This window comes from Acinonyx jubatus, chromosome C1 (genome assembly GCF_027475565.1).
Source record: "Acinonyx jubatus isolate Ajub_Pintada_27869175 chromosome C1, VMU_Ajub_asm_v1.0, whole genome shotgun sequence".
Classification (NCBI taxonomy): Eukaryota; Metazoa; Chordata; class Mammalia; order Carnivora; family Felidae; genus Acinonyx; species Acinonyx jubatus.
In genome coordinates, this window is record NC_069381.1 from 63,303,869 (window position 1) to 63,320,387 (window position 16,519).

Consider the following 16,519-nt stretch of genomic DNA (forward strand, 5'->3'; position numbering starts at 1 on the left):
CCTCCTATAAGTCTCTGGGTTTCATCCACTTTTCTATATTTCCACCATCACCATCCTGGTCGAAGCTACTATGATCTCTCTCCTGAGCTACGTAATTAGTATTTTGCATATTCTCTGGGTCCTTTCTAATATGGTTTTTACAATTTTGTCATAACTTTCAACATGACATATTGTGATTAAGACAAACTCCTTAACTCATCCAAAAGTTCCTTCACAGTCTGGAGCTTGCCCATCTTTCCAGGCACACCTGTCACCCTGTCCTTTGTTCTCTGTCCTGCTCACTTGCCACACTCCCCAGCCACTGCACTTGCCAATTTCTCTTCTAGAATGTTTGTCTTTCTCCTCTTTCCCTAGGGAACTCTTACACATTCTTCACATCTCAGCTTAAGCACAACTTTCTACTTGATTGAGATCATGAAACTGTCCTTGATAGCATTTACCACAGTGGCAACTTTTAATTTATTTGTTAGCATTTGATTAATGCATATTTAAACCCACTAGATTATAAATTCTATGTAAAGAGGAACAATGCCTGATTCGGTGCCCTATGTACTACTTTGTTTTAATTTCTATTTCTTTGGTTGCTGAAACTGAACAAGCATAGTGCGTTTTGAATAGTAAACAAAAGAATGAACAAACCAGGTAGTCACATATGTGCTTGATAATTTTCATATCAAAACTGCAAAGTAGGCAGTATATCCAAATTTGCAGATGGCTTTCACAGGCAGTAAGTGGTGAGGTGGGATTTAACTCTAGGTCTGTCTGAATGCAAAGCCTGAATTCTTTCCACCTCACCACGCTGACGTCCTCTCTTCAATGAGACAGTGTAGGGGAGAGTACTTTGTAAAAAATGTTACTGGCTGTTGGGTTTTTTTTTTCTATCATTATCATCTAGGGTGGAAGGACAAAGGGCAGTTTGCTGCCCACCATCAATATAAAATATGAAATGACAGAGAGAAGTATCTACACAACCTGTCTTGCACAGCACCATACTAGCAGCATCCTTGCATTTGGGTTTGGTTGGCAGTCTCAGGAACCTAGTATTTTGTTAGGTGCCTTGTGATAGCAATGGCTCAAAAACACAATTCGTCTTGATTATTAATGTCTCTTAAATATTTCTATAATAAATATAGTGTTCTGATCTGAACCAGATAAAACGGAGAGTTTATTCAACTCTCCCCATCTCAGAACCTCGTAACTCATCAAGGATGTAATGGTGGAGACAAACAACTAAGGCGTAGGAAGATGAGCACAGACAGAACCAACTCATCATTTTCTTATCTCTGCGAAATGTGCCCTCCAGTATTTCTGACCAACTCCAGCCAATTACTTTGATTTGTAGCTGGGAGCTGGTAGCCTCTAGGTAAAAACATGGTATATCCCTCTATTTAGCAGAGGGGCGGGGGTGCATCCTTACTTAGGGTCTCAAGAGGACCCCAGTCCTGAGGGCAATAACAAAGGCAGACTGGGATTTGGGGACCATTTCAAGAGCAGGAGGAGCAGAAACTCTGAGCATGATAAATGTCATGGCTTATTGATGACCAGCTACTCTGGTTCCTCATCTCAAATAAGGACAGGAGGGAAACAAAATCAGGACAGTTTTTCTGAGATATTCAACATGACCAAAATAACTTGTAAATGGTGATACACAGAATGGACAATGCTCTAGTGTACTGCTTTATAAAAAACAACATTTACTGTTGTGCTACTGAGGATTTGAAAGAAATGATAATATAATATAAGAGGTAGAAAGACATTGATTAAAAACCAGTAAATAGGAGTGCCTGGGTGGCCCAGTCTGTTGAGCATCCGATTCTTGATTTTGGCTCAGGTAGTGATCCCAGAGTCGTGGGAGCTTGCTTAAAAGTCTCTCTCTCTCTCTCTCTCTCTTTCTCTCTCTCTCTTTCTCTCTCTCTCTCTCCCTCTGCACCTCTTCCTGCTCACTCTCTCTAAAAAACAAACAAAAAAATTAGCAAATAATTATGCCACTCAGGAATAACCTCTTTTAATTTTTGATCAGACATATTTACTTTCAGTATTTTATATAAACATTTTACACAGCTGTTAACAACTAAATATACAATTTTGTATTATTTTTATAAGATATTATAGTATTATCATTTTACCATGTCATTAAAAAATGTCATAGATGTTATTTTAATAGCTAACATAGTATTTCATTATAAATATATACATATTTTACTTAATACTAGTCCTAATTCAAAGTATGTCCCTTTTCTTCCTTTTATTATATAACACCACAATAAACATTTTGCAATAAATTTTTGTCTATATACATCATTATTTCCTTAAGCCATATTTTGGAGAAGAAATTTTTGCATCAAACAATATGAAGGGTAAGGTTTTCAATACATATTTCCAAATTGCTTCCCACTGCCAGTATGAGTTCATTCCATCACATGGTCATCAGCTTTAAGTATTAGCAATTTTTAAATCTTCAATATTCCAATAAGTAATAATAGCAATTTAAATTTATATATCTTTGATTATTAATGGAAATCAATTAAAATATTTTATTTGTGGTTTAAATATCTTCCTTTATAAAATATGTTTATATACCTATTTTTCTATTGGGCAGTTTGCTAATTTTCTTAAAGATTTATGAGTCCCTTATATATTAAGGATGTATATGACTCAGGTTTACGAGTGACTATTTTTCCTGAAATCAGTAGTTTGGCAATTCAACTGACTCCAATTCTTTTAAGTTACTACTAGTATTTTATTTTATTATTTTTTAACGTTTATTCATTTTTGAGAGACAGAGCACAAACAAGGGAGGGGCAGAGAGAGAGGGAGACATAGAATCTGAAGCAGGCTCCACACTCTGAGCTGTCAACACATAGCCCAATACAGGGCTTGAACTCACTGACTGCAAGATCATTACCTGAGCTGAAGTCAGACGCTTAAACAACTGAGTCACCTAGGCGCCCCTAAGTTACTAAGAAAATTTTAGAAGATGGTCAAAGAGATCACGAAGATTGAGAAGACTAACAAGAAGCTTAAAATTTTTATCTACAACCAGTGATCTTTATATAACCACACCACCCATAAAGCAGGCATTTTTAGGAGAGGATAACTCCGAAGTCTCCAATGTTTTCAAGGAAATGATAGTTATTTGTCTTCAAGGAAAGAATTCTACTTGACTTCCTTTCTAGGTGGTGACCAGTTGCAGATGTTAAAAATGCAATCAAATCAAATTAAGTAGATATTCAAATTAAGATGAAAAGACAGAAAAAAAAAGATAACCTGGGCAAGAGAAAATAAATAATCTAGGAGTTGAGCAACAAACAATATTACTTAAAAATATTTTGAGGCACTTGGGGGTAGCTCAGTCAGTTGAGCTTTTTGGTTTCTTGGTTTCAGCTTACATCATAATCTCACAGTTCACGAGATCAAGCCCCTTTTCGGGTTCCCTGCTGACAACAGGGAGCCGGCTTGGGACTCTCTCTCTCTCCCTCTCTCTCTGCCCCTCCCCCACTCTCTCTCGCACTCTCTCTCTCTCAAAATAAATAAATAAACTTAAAAAAATATTTTAATATTTAAAAAATATTACAAATGTGGCAAAAGAAATAAAATTCTACATTAATAATGACCTGGAAGGTAAAAGTGTTCTTCATTTCTATCCCTATCTTTTTTTTTTTCTTTTTCATTAAGTATGTACTACCTGTGGCCAGATAAAACAATAACGCTATTCAAAAAATGACCTGGGCTTTTGGTGAGTTCAACAAATTTAACAGAACTAAAATAAAAGGAAAATAATAACACTAGAGATGTAATAAGTATATGATACTGCTTCTGGAGTGAAAATTTGAAATCAGCATCTCTATTAAGATCAAAGAAGGGAGGCATGTATTAAGTGATAAGATAAATTCTCTTGCAGTTGCCAGAGAACCAGCTAAGTGTTCATGATTTGGAGTAACACAGACCTAGACTACCACCACTTTCCAGCTGAGTGATCTTAGAAAAGTCACAATCTCTGAGCCTCAGCCTCCTCATTTATAAAACAGGGGCTAATAATACCCATTCGTAGGATAACTGAAAATTAATGACAAGATATGTGACACACTTAGTATAGGTTGGCATGAAGTAGGTACCTAGTAGACAGATAAATCATATTTTTACTATTATCCTTGTAACATAAAAATGACTTTTTATTTCCACTTTTCAGATAAAGACACTGGTGCCCAGAGTTTATATAACTTGCCCAAGTATTGGTAAATGGTGGAGTGGAACTGGACCAACATATGTTTGGCTTCATAGCTGCACTCAGAACCACTAAGGTGTTCAGTGTATAATATTTGAATACATGAATAGATACTGAATGTAACATGATCTCAAAAGCCAATGATGCAATCAAAAGAAACTTGGAATTTATCCATGGAGAGTTTAAAGTTCTAGCTAGGAAATCAGGGAACTGGGGAGTCTCATGGCATTTTAATACTTTTTCCCAGTAAAAATTTCTGACTCTGAGAGAGAGGATCACATCAAGTCACATAGCTCTACATAGGGTGTAGATGAACAAGATTTAGCTGTTGGATGCAATTTCTGGCAAGAGATGAAATACGTATCAAAAAACTGGGAGGAATATGTTTGGAAGAAGACTCAGTAACCTGAAACAAGAGTGTTTTTAACCGAGATATGGGCAAAAGAAAATAAAACCACCAAGCCACATTTTACAGAGGACAGTGTGACAAAGAAAGGTGCCATCATGAGGATACAGCTGACAATTCTCAAGGAAAGGCTATGAGGAAGTGAATCAATCACAATCTGCACAGCAACAGGTGTGTTGATATGCTTCACGGGAGGTGGTGAGGTGTTCCAGGAAAGCAACTATAAGTGGGATGGAGGCAGGTGAGCGCCTGGTGAATAGTAAGCAATTCAATATGGCTGAAAAGCAGAATGTACACAGAGAACTATGGGAGCGAGTCCAGAGGCCTGGCAAGATCCAAGGTAGGAATATCTAGTACTCCACGCCAGGAAACTTAAGTTTTATACTGAAGGAGAAGAGGAGCCATAGTCAGATTTTAAGGAGGGCAATGATATGATCAAATTTATGTCTTTTTATGGAGCCTGGAATGGAGAGAGACCATGACAAAGGCATGGCAGGGACTAGGATGCATATGAAGAGATTAGGGAAAGAAAACATGATGTCCTAAATGCAACAGCATGCAAGGAAACTGGAAAGGAGAAGGTTGGTTTATGAACTGTTTAGGAAATAAAAGCACTAGACCAGGGTTGTGTGAGATGCAACAGAGTGAAGCATTATAAATGACTCATCAAACTTGAAACATCTGCCCTTGCTTCTTTTCTCTCTCCATGTTTCATTTAAAATGTCATTTCCTCAAAGAAGTAATTCATGAATACTTTATTAAAAATAAGGCCCTTCCTCATTTTCTGTCTATCACCATCACCCTGCTAATGTTTTTCATAATAGCAATCTCAATTGGGAATTATTTTGCCTATTTGTTTACTAGCCTTTGTCCGTCTCTCTCACTAGGTTGTAAATTCCAAGAGGAGAAAGACCTTGTTTGTCTTGTTCATCAGCATAGGGCCAGACACATATTAGGTGCATAATAAATGTTAACTGAGTTCATGTTTCTAAACTGGGCAACTAAGAGATGCAGGGCCAGTGACAGAGTTAGAAAATATAGACGAAAAAACAGATTTTTGTGGAGATGGAAGAGGAAGATGAGGAATTCTGCTTTGAAAAATTTTCAGTTTTAAGTGTCAGTTTTAAGTTTTTGGAGAATGGGGGTATCTAGTGGCCCACTGACTAAACACATATAAAGCTCAGGGCACTGCTATGGGCTGGAAATGGGGATTTAAGAGCCACCTGTATTTGACAGCAGCATTGGAAGTCATTTATATGACAAAGTGCTATACACACTGGTACTTATCCAAGGGGGTAGGTAGGGGCTGAAATCCAGCCTGAGTTTGGTTTGCCAAGCTTTGTATACTAGAGCAAGTCTGAGGTCCCTGGAGATAAAGATGTTTTATTCTTCACTAAAAGGTGTTATCTGCCAGGCAATCCATGTGCCCAAGGAACTGTGACACCCACCACAGTTACAAGGAGTACTTTTTCTAATTTGCACAGAAGTGTAGGATAAACAAATAGCACTCCTGAGTATGAAAGAATACCCAGAAAACAGGGCAGGGGCAACAAAGGACCTACCACCATTTTCATTCAGTTGGGCTACATTCTGATGCATAGATATCTTTAACTCAGAATATGAGGAAGGCTGGGTGTGGGTCCCTTGGTGTGAGTGATTACGTTCAAATTCCAGCTCCTTTGCTTACTAGGTATCACCCCAGAAAAGCCACTTAACCTCTACAGGCTTCGGTGCTCTTATTTTTGAAATGGGGAAAATAATGGTACTTATCCCATCAGATTCTTGAGAAGATTAGATGAAATAATGTTAATAGTGCATATAGCGCTGTGCTTGGACAGACCAAGACCCAGGGGATGCTGATTGTCATTTATTATAACTGCAGTTTGATGCTGATACACTACCAACCAGATTCCTCTTCAGGAAGAATGGAGAGCACTTCCAACAGAAAGCTCTTAGGGGTCAACTTCAACAGGAATAGCCTTGATTGCAGACAGCCACCTTGCCCTAGGTCGCAGACCCTTCCTGGAGAACTAAGCATCCGATGACTGGTCCCCAGGGGACACAAAGCCCCATCTCTCTCACCCCAAGTCAGGACAACTCTGAAGGCTTATCCTGGCTTTGGAACTCCCCTTAGGATCAGCTCAGCCTCCACTGGGACTGTATCCCAGTTCAAATGCTTCTCTGCTCAACTGGGCATCTTTCTACAGTTAACAGCGCTCCCCCTCTGCCAAACTTTGATACATTAGTCACCACCTCAGGCTTATCTGTGATGAGCACTGGGTGTTATATGTAAGAGATGAATCACTAAGTCTATACCTGAAACCAATTTTACCATATATGTTAACTCACTAGAATTTAAATAAAAACTTGAAATTTAAAAAAAAAAAAGGAAAAGCTTATCAATTTGAGAGCACTCTCCCAGGATACAAGATTTAACACCCTGGCAAGGACTTTGGAAGATAATGTGAATATGTTACTAGGATAACACCTAGAGCATGGCAAAAATGATGATCCCCACAAAGTGAGCTAGAATAACTATGACATATGGTTTAAAAAGGTGGGGAGGAAAAGACTCAGAGAAGGGAACCATAATAAAGTGGATACATTACACAAGGCTGAAAACAACCAACTAGAGGACTATATTCCATGAAAGGACCCAAATGATACACCAATTACCAGAGCAATAAAGAATACACTGGTGAGATGGGTTCCTGTATCGGTAAGAGGTTCCATAGTGGTTCTTCTCTGTAGGCCAGAGCTGAAATCAGAGATTCCTTTATAGTATGTGAGTCATCAATAGTAGATGGGTGATAAGATACCTAAACATTAAAGTCCAGATGCCAGAAACCTAATGGATGCAATTATGGTGGTTGACAGTCAGAAGTACAGGCAGGAAGGCCTGGACCTACCGAGGATTATGGAGATGGTTAATTATATATAGCATCCCTGGGTGGGGGTGTGGACAATAAATGAGCATTCAACAAGGGTACTTGTCAATATACATAATCAAAAGTATCAGGGAAGGACAGATGAAGTGATATCTTGCAAAGATGAGAATCAAGGAGGAAGTCAGTCGCCCTGATAAAAGATCACAAGTCCTTGCCCAGTTTCCAGGCCTCAGCCAGGTGTTAGACCCAGAATCCACAGACTAAAAAAGAGGGTGGCCCCACGAATAAGGGCTTTCTTACACCACCAAAGGGTGCACACTAATCATTCCCCCAAAGTGACCTATTACCATTTACCTGAGTAGCTGTATACTAAAGAAAAGAGATTGCCCAAACATTGAAAGGACTCTTGGACACAGAGTATGACTTGACATTGACACCTAAAGGTGGCATCATGGTCCCCCATTAGTATGAGGATATAGAAAGGTCAAGAAAAATCATAGCCCTGGACTAATAGTCTCACTATACCTAGCAGTAGGCACAACTGACACAGAGAATGCTTGACCTGCAAGGCAAGAGCTATCATAGCGGGGAAGGCCAAGCGGAAGGCTGTGAAATTGCTCCGCATTCTAAGCTAAGAAATGAAAAATAATGTTACATTTCGAAAGGGTGACAGAAACCAGTGCCACTGTTATACCTGAAGGATGTAGAAATGGTGATTCTCATCAGAACAGCAGTTAATTCATAAGTCTGGCCGCTATAAAGAAACAGATGGATCCTGGAGGATGACAGTATGCTACTGCAAACTCAGAGAGTTGGAACCCCAATTGCAGTGCTATGTTGGATGTGCCATCTATCCTAGAGCAGATTAACACAACCTCAGATACATGCTAGGCAGCTATTGATCTGGCAATGAATTCTTTCCCATCCCCATCAGAAAAGAGGATCAGAAATAGTTGCACTCACTTGAACAGACAGCAATACATATTTGTAGTCTTGTCCTTGGGCTGTAGGGAAAAGACAGACTATGGGGCATCAAATGACCATGTGGCCAGAACTGTCCATCATGACCTGAATTCTGTCAGATTCACCAAGTCATAAAATTGGATGGGCCCAGCAGAAGTTTATCTTAAATTGGAAGTGGTACAACCAGGATTGAGCACAAGTAATTCTGGAGTGTACGTGCCATCTATCAGAAGAAGTAAGACACATGTCATCCACTACTGTTTTTGTACCAGGACTTCTCCCTCACGTGCAGTGCAACATGTAAGGCTGCCTGGGAGATTTCTCATGACGTACTAACGGATGAGCAAAAGACCCTGAAACTTGGTTCACAGGTTACTTTGGTATGGGAGTGAAAGCTGAAAAGGAATGGTAACAGCAATACCACCTCATTCAGAGGTGTCCTTGAGAGACAGTAATGACTGGAAATCCTCCCAATGGGCAGAGCTTTGGGCAGTTTACAGGGTCATCCAGTTTATGTTAAAAGCAAGGTATCAGTGGACTCATGGACACTGATGAAAACTTGGTTGGTTCGGCAAGGGCTTGAGAGAAGAAAGATAGGAATCTCAGGAACAAGTTCTAGAGAAGAAGAATTACTTCTTCTCTAGAGAGCACAAAATAATTATAATCTACTGAGATTATAGTGTAGCTCACTCTCCCTTCTGTCCAATCCTTCTTCCTGGCCTCTCTCCCCGATGTGTTGAAGCCAAGAATACAACCTAATAAATCTCCAGCTCAGAGTCTGCTCCCTGGGGAGCAAACATTACCTAAAACACTGAAATCCTAATTTTGTTCTCAGCTGTATCCCCAGTGCCTAGTTCTGCCTGACACATATCAGGTTCTTAAATACTTGTTGAATAAATGATTGAACCCCAAGGACACTAATTTGACAAGGCCCATGACAGAACTATTTCTGAGTTCTGTACCCTCAGGTAAATTCTTGCCTTCTTGGCTCTAATGCAGGTCTCAGTAGCTTGAGGAAAACCCAAAATGGTGAAGGTAAGAGGATCATCCTTGCTTTGTCAGTCCCAAATTTTAATGACTGCACACACGCACACACAAACACACACACACACAGACACTCACACACACACATACCCTAACTCAAATAGACAAACCAAAACACATTTTTGTCTGCATTTTGGACAGCCAGACTGCATATCAATAATTCATAAAATCATCAATAACACAAAAATATCATTATCAAAGAGAAGTTACTGAACTTCCATTCTCAGTAAATCATCTTAGAGAAAAGATTTCTTAGAGAATTGGAATTTTTCACACACACAAAATATGAGTTACATGTTGTCGTTCAGCGTTCCTGGCTTAAAATTTTCACGGATGCTCAAATGCAACACATCAGTGGAGTTGAAAATGTGGTTTGTGTTGTAAAAACAATTTCTTTTCATGTATCCAAAAAGGTAAAAAAAGAAATTTTGTTAAAAGAGAAGTAGTGTTGGTTGCGAGGTCATACCTTGGATTGGTTTTCATTCCAAAGAGAAAACCAGAAGGGAGCTTCAAAAATGTCCCTGGTGAAATTAGATGTCACGCATAACAGCATCTTTCCTAAACGTGAGGAATTAACTACCTGCTTTTTGTCGAACTCTCTTCCTAGCTTGCTCTCGTATTCCACTTGCCTGAAAAGAGAAAGAACTGTAGGATATTGTAGGATATTGAAAATTCTAACTTTCATCAGAATAATTTCCTACGTAGATGAGCCAAAATGACTGGATTAAAAAGAACAATTTAATAGAACTATGTTGGCCTGATCTGGTTACAGGAAAGTGCTAGTGACTTCCAAAGTACCCAAAGCCTGTGGCAGCAGCAGCAGCAGCAGCAGCAGCAGCAGCAGCAGCCTGACTTGGTATTCTCATGTACGACCTAGTTGTCTGGGACACTGCGATGACAGCATTTTGGTGGTCCGCTGTAGATGGTAGGTAGTAATTCACAGATCCCAGCATTTGGGGTCTGAATCATTGCTAAATTTTAAGGTAATTTCTATTGTTGGTTCATCTTTCATATATTTGTTAAATTGTTAAAGCATTTGATCACATTTACTAGGTTATAAAACAAATGCATACTGTAAAAAAAAATGCTAAAGGTAGAAAGTTATAGTCTTCTCCCTCCCTTCCCTGTTTCAATGTATATGTCATCATTAGGAACAGCCAATGTAGGGTGGGGGGGTGAAGGTGTATAAATATTTTTATATGCATTGATTTTTATACAAATGAGGTCATAAAATCATCCCTAATAGTCCTAATTAGGCATGACAGATGGGTATCCCTGAGACCACCATTTGGTAATTGCAAAATAGATATCATAAAAATACATAAAGAGGAAGAAAACTGCCTGATAGCAGCCGGATTCTCCTCGCTCGTCTACCTACCAGTTTCATTAGATTTGAGGAATTCTCTGAGGTCAAAAAGAAATTAGATGTGTGAACAAGAAATGTGACATTTTATTTCTAAACAATCCATCTGCAGAATCTGAATTTGACATGAAATCCTGGCTCAATTAAAGAACGAGTTAAATATAGTATTTTGCAAATAACAAACAGGTGTTGGTGAATGTACTGTATTCTGGTTCTGTTAAAAATGCAAAACAGAAATAAAATAGATGCTTAACTGCTTTAGCTCCTTTAATTTTGTTTCCTGAAGCCATACATCATCTGGCTAGGTGATTGATGATATCATTTAAATTCAATTCCCCCCCTCAAAAAAAAAATAGTCCATTAGGTTTCAAATAAAATTGTCATATTTTCCACTTACAAAAAGGAGAATGAATAAATTAGTAGGCTAACATCCCCCCTCAGGGAATCTTACATTGAGTCTTTTTAAAGTAATGAGCAGCGTGGTGGAATGAATAGTGGCATCAGCACTAGTAGGTAACCTTGGGCAAATTGCTCTACCTCCTTGGGCCTCATCCGCCTCATCTATAAAATGGCGGTAAAAACCAACACCGAAACAAAAAAAGTCCCCCCAAACTCTCGAACCAAAAGAAACTCAAAAGTTGTTTTAAAGACCAGACTAAGATAGCAACCATGAAATGGCATTGTAAAACAGAACGGCCTCATTAATAATGGTTAATAGTTAAAACAAAATCTTGGCATCCCTCTCCTCTTTGTATTTCATTTCCTCAGAAACCTCAAATCTAGAATATTTTTATTTCTCTTCCTTTTCTCAATTTGTAAGGGAATGTAGGAGTTTTGAGAAACTATCACATCCCTCTAGATTTTGCCTCCAAAGTACTCACTAATAAGTATCCATCTAATCAAATTAACGTGTCTTTGCTGAGGTTCTCGTGGGCAATGTGTTGCATCAAGTACTGGAAGGAGAGAAGAAATTCAGAGCCATGTTAATTTATAGGACTTTATGAAACAGAAACACATTAAGGAAAGCCAACCTTCAGTATAGATGGTACTGAACATTTGAGTCATCCTTTTAAAAGGTCTGAAACTTTTCTTTTTCTCTACCTATCTGTATTGGATATCTTCATTTCGCTTCTACAGACCCATCTCCCTGCTTTGCCATCCTGGAGGCAGACCTGTCTGGCTACAACTGTGGCTTCCTTTGCCCTGGTCCAGTTCAGTGTAGTGGAACCTTGCAGGAGACTGAGGTGGAAGGGAAGGTGAAGTTAAAGTATTTTCTCAGCCCCCATCTGTGCACTGGCTGTGTGCCTCAGTTGAAGGTCACAGCTTTTTCTCTGTTTCTGTTCTGGGGATTGTTCCTATCTCCGCCCTTGCTAACCTAGGAGTGTTAACAGTATCTGGGCACTGTTTTTCCCTTTATGCTTTTCTGCACCCAATGCACCTTTGGAAATACTCTCTTTAGTAAGCTCTCCTCAAATTACTCAATTTAAATGTCCTTCTGTTTACTGCCAAAACCTTGACCCATATGCCCTCTTACCATCTACCTCTACCTACCACCCACCCGTTCCCAGTTCTAGGTACTGCCTGGTTTGGTGTCTCTCTACACCAGTGACTTAGGAACTTGCAGACCTCTCAAAATACAGGTATGGCTTCTCAAGGGTTCATGAATACCACTGTGAAAAACACTGGTTTACCTAGTATTCCTCCCTAGCATTTACCTAGTATTTCCTCCCCCAAATAAGAACCCAATGCATTAACTCTTTCTCTATTTAAAGGGATGTAATCCTTTTAGAAAGAAGTTAAAATAACAATTTTATGTTTTCTTTTGTTTTTGTGACTTGTTATGTATTCCAATGGTCTGAAAGACCTAAGTTCTTAGGACTAAACAAAACAAAACATAGAGTTGAATCCAGAGCTTTCATTTTATGAATGAACAAACCAAAATTTCGTGATTTACTTAAGTGATTTATTTCAGGCCATACAACTTTCATTGGCCAAAGCTACAATCTGCTTCCTGAGTCTTAATCCAATGTTATTTTCTGCCAAACACCTTACCCAGCCTATACTATCTTACATAGAAAATAATGAGAAATAAAATGTCATGTGCCTGAATAGGAAGACTTCTCTAAGAATCTGTTCCTAAAAGCAGGAAAGAAATTATAGACTTTTGAGATATTAGGGCTAGAAGCTACTTTCAGACTCTCCCTGAGTTTATAGGCAGAGAATCAGAGCCTTGGGAAAGATCACTATCTTGTGTTCCCCATGTTCCCTGAAGTATTTCCATAGCATTTCCCCCCTCACTTTCAGGACCTCGAAGGAAACTTTGAATAATTTCATACCCAGGGTGTGTCTATAAATCTTGCATTATTCATGATGATAGGATTCTATGACTCAAAGAAGTTGTAAGCTATAGAATAATGAAAAGGCAAAATATGCCATCTGATAGAGAATATCTCAAGAGCTAACATGTAAATTGATATACGAGTGAGTTAGAAGTTCCTTTTATACTGGCTTGTTGACAATGGACAAAGACTTTCTGAAAGAGCACAACCTTGACCAGTGAGCCTGCAAAGTCAAGGTGCCTGCGGTAATGCACTGTTCCATAAGCAAGCTCCCTGGTGCAAACATTTGTTTGCCTGGGATGCCATCACCTGTGCAAGACATTTGAGATAAAGTTTCCAATCTCTGTCTGAGGAAGAAGCAACTGCCATTCAATCCACAGGAATACTTTCTCAGTGTCAAAAAATGCTATTAATACTGAGCTGGCATCATTTTTCATCTTAAAGAGGATATTAAATAAGCACAGTAAATTCATACAGGTGAGCCTACATGTACTGGCCATAAAACAGCACATTGTTCGGGTTGAATTCTTTTATTAATGCTTATTCTGTGAGTCAATTGGCCAATAACTTTGTCAAAGTGTTGATATCTATATTGAGGAGGGCCATGAAATTGAGGTCTATAGCCCCCACCATGATAAAATCAGCTCCAATTTTCTTCTTCTGTCATTATCAGTGGATACATTGGAATTTGGACAGAGGCCCTTGAGTTTTGTCCCTAGATGTCTCTTTTAAACAACCCAGGGCTGGGGCGCCTGGGTGGTGCAGTCGGTTAAGCGTCCGACTTCAGCCAGGTCACGATCTCGCGGTCCGTGGGTTCGAGCCCCGCGTCGGGCTCTGGGCTGATGGCTCAGAGCCTGGAGCCTATTTCCAATTCTGTGTCTCCCTCTCTCTTTGCCCCTCCCCCATTCATGCTCTGTCTCTCTCTGTCCCAAAAATAAACGTTGAAAATTTAAAAAAAAATAAAAAATAAAAAAAATAAAAAATAAATAAACAACCCAGGGCTACTTGTCCCTTGTAGCTGGTCATTACCCTTTACTCACCTCTAGAACAGAAAGACCTTTTTGAGCACAGGCATTTGCTCAGTCTAGGTTAGAAGCTCTCTAATAAGAGATGGGAGAACAAAAAGGTGAGGTGTCTCCAAGTCAGAGATCCTATTGAGGAAATTCATAGATTAGGGTGGTGATTGGACTGGATGATCCCCAAGGTCCCTTCAAACCTTCTAATCCTCCGGTTTAATACCGTAACATATGTCTCTGCCATGGTCTGCAGATTGATTATAGCTGAATGCAATCCACAGAGGTTTGCTGCAGAATAATCTACGCTTCTGAGTCTCACTGCAAAACATTCCTGCCCCTCCTAACCCACTCTACCCTCCATTCTGAATGGCTGTGCTATGACTTTCTGAGACCTCCCTAAGCCAAGAGAGGGTAGACAGAGGATGGCAGAGGATTTCTCCGGCCTATTTACCCCCTTCTGTTGTTTCTGTTTGAAACCCCCAAACTGGCTGCAAAGCTAGAGAGAGTCCAGCAGTGAAGCCCATGGATCCTGCTGGAATGTTCTTCCCAGTTTAGTGTAGAGTGAAGGCCATGAATTTCCAGTCCTGGGCCTGAATCCTGGTGGAATCTTAGCCAAATTGACTAACCTTTCTGAGAGTCAGTGCTGTCATCTAGAAAACTGAATACAAATGTCTACCCAGTGGGGTGGATGAAGGGTTAAAACAGATGATACATGAGGCTTGCGTTGAAGTTCAGTTTCAGCCCTGGGGCTTAGCCAAAATCTGGCACTCAACTTCAACTTTGGCCTTGATCTTTAGAAGGTATCATAGACAATTTACCTACTGCATCATCATTTCTGGCATCCCCCACCTTGAGAGTGATCAATGTGCGTTCTCATCAGTTACACAGGATCAATACAACACACAAGATTGGCAATAAGAGGAAGGAATTCTATCCAGACTTGTCATTAATGTATGAATATTCACCTTCTAGTATAGATAAATTATTCCTGACTCAGCTTTACTTTTCTACCTCATCCTTATGACTACCTCAGTGAATAATATAACATTTATGTGCTTTCTATATATTGTCTGTCTCCCTGACAAGTAAGTAAGCTACACCAGGGCAGGAATTTCATTTGTTTTGTTTGCTGCAGTATCCCAAATGCCTAGTATAGTGCCAACTCCTTCATACGTATGCAATAAATTATTGTTGAGGGAATGAATATGCAGCAGGTTCTAATCTCTATCCTTCCTCATACTCAGGTCTACAAGAACAATCGTTTTCTTTATTTTTCTATAACTGAACTGAGCTGCCCTTCACAAGATTGGCAGCGTGGGATTCAGCTCCATTCTTCTATGGTGGGATCACCCATCACGTCTACTGTCTAGGGCCTTACACAGTATCAAGGTGTTTGAGGGTGGGCACCACATTCTCACAGTCATTGTTCCATGTTAAGATCCACAGAATTATGCCCTCCAGTCACGTCTGAGTCACTCCTCTGACTCCCCCAGACTTCTATGGATCTAGAGGCACTCTTGCTGCTACTTCTGGTCACTTCTGGACACATTGGAATCACTTTGCAGCTCCCATATCATACTGGAATTCAAGGGAATTCTGAGTATCTAAGGTTCATTCTGCCTAGACATAACACAGTCACTTCTCTTCTGGAGCCTTATCACCAACCCAGGATTCTACCTAGGAGAGGGCTAACAGACCCTCTGTTTTCAGATCCCACAAAGCCATCTGCCATTTCCAGTGGCCTCACTCCCTTGGCCCAGGGCTGGGCTCAGAAACCAGGGTGCACAGGACTTGTTACGAACCCATCAGTGCTTCTTGTCTGACCAGATCCTATCTCCAGTGACAGAATTTTTTTCCAGTCTTCATTGGACAGTCTGAGAATATTCTCAGAGCCTATACTTTTGAAGTTGAAAAGCCAGCAAAACAATTCCCTTTGCTCTGCTCTGCATGGCCACTTTCTTCTTTTGAGCCAGTGAACACAAACTAATTGAGTTGGTCAAAACATGGGAGAAGGGTTAAGGAATAAAAGGAAATATTAGGAGAAAGCAGCTATTAGCATTTCCAAAGCATCATAACATATGCACACACATGAACACACACACACACACACACACACACACACACACACACACACACACAGTGTAAATTTAAAAATACCAGTGTAAATTTAAAATGTTTCAGCCTCTCAGTGAAAATCTTCAGCATTCTCTTATTTGGGAAATGGTAGGTCAATTTATATAAGAACTCTCAAACCCTCTTTCTAATAAAGTTGCCT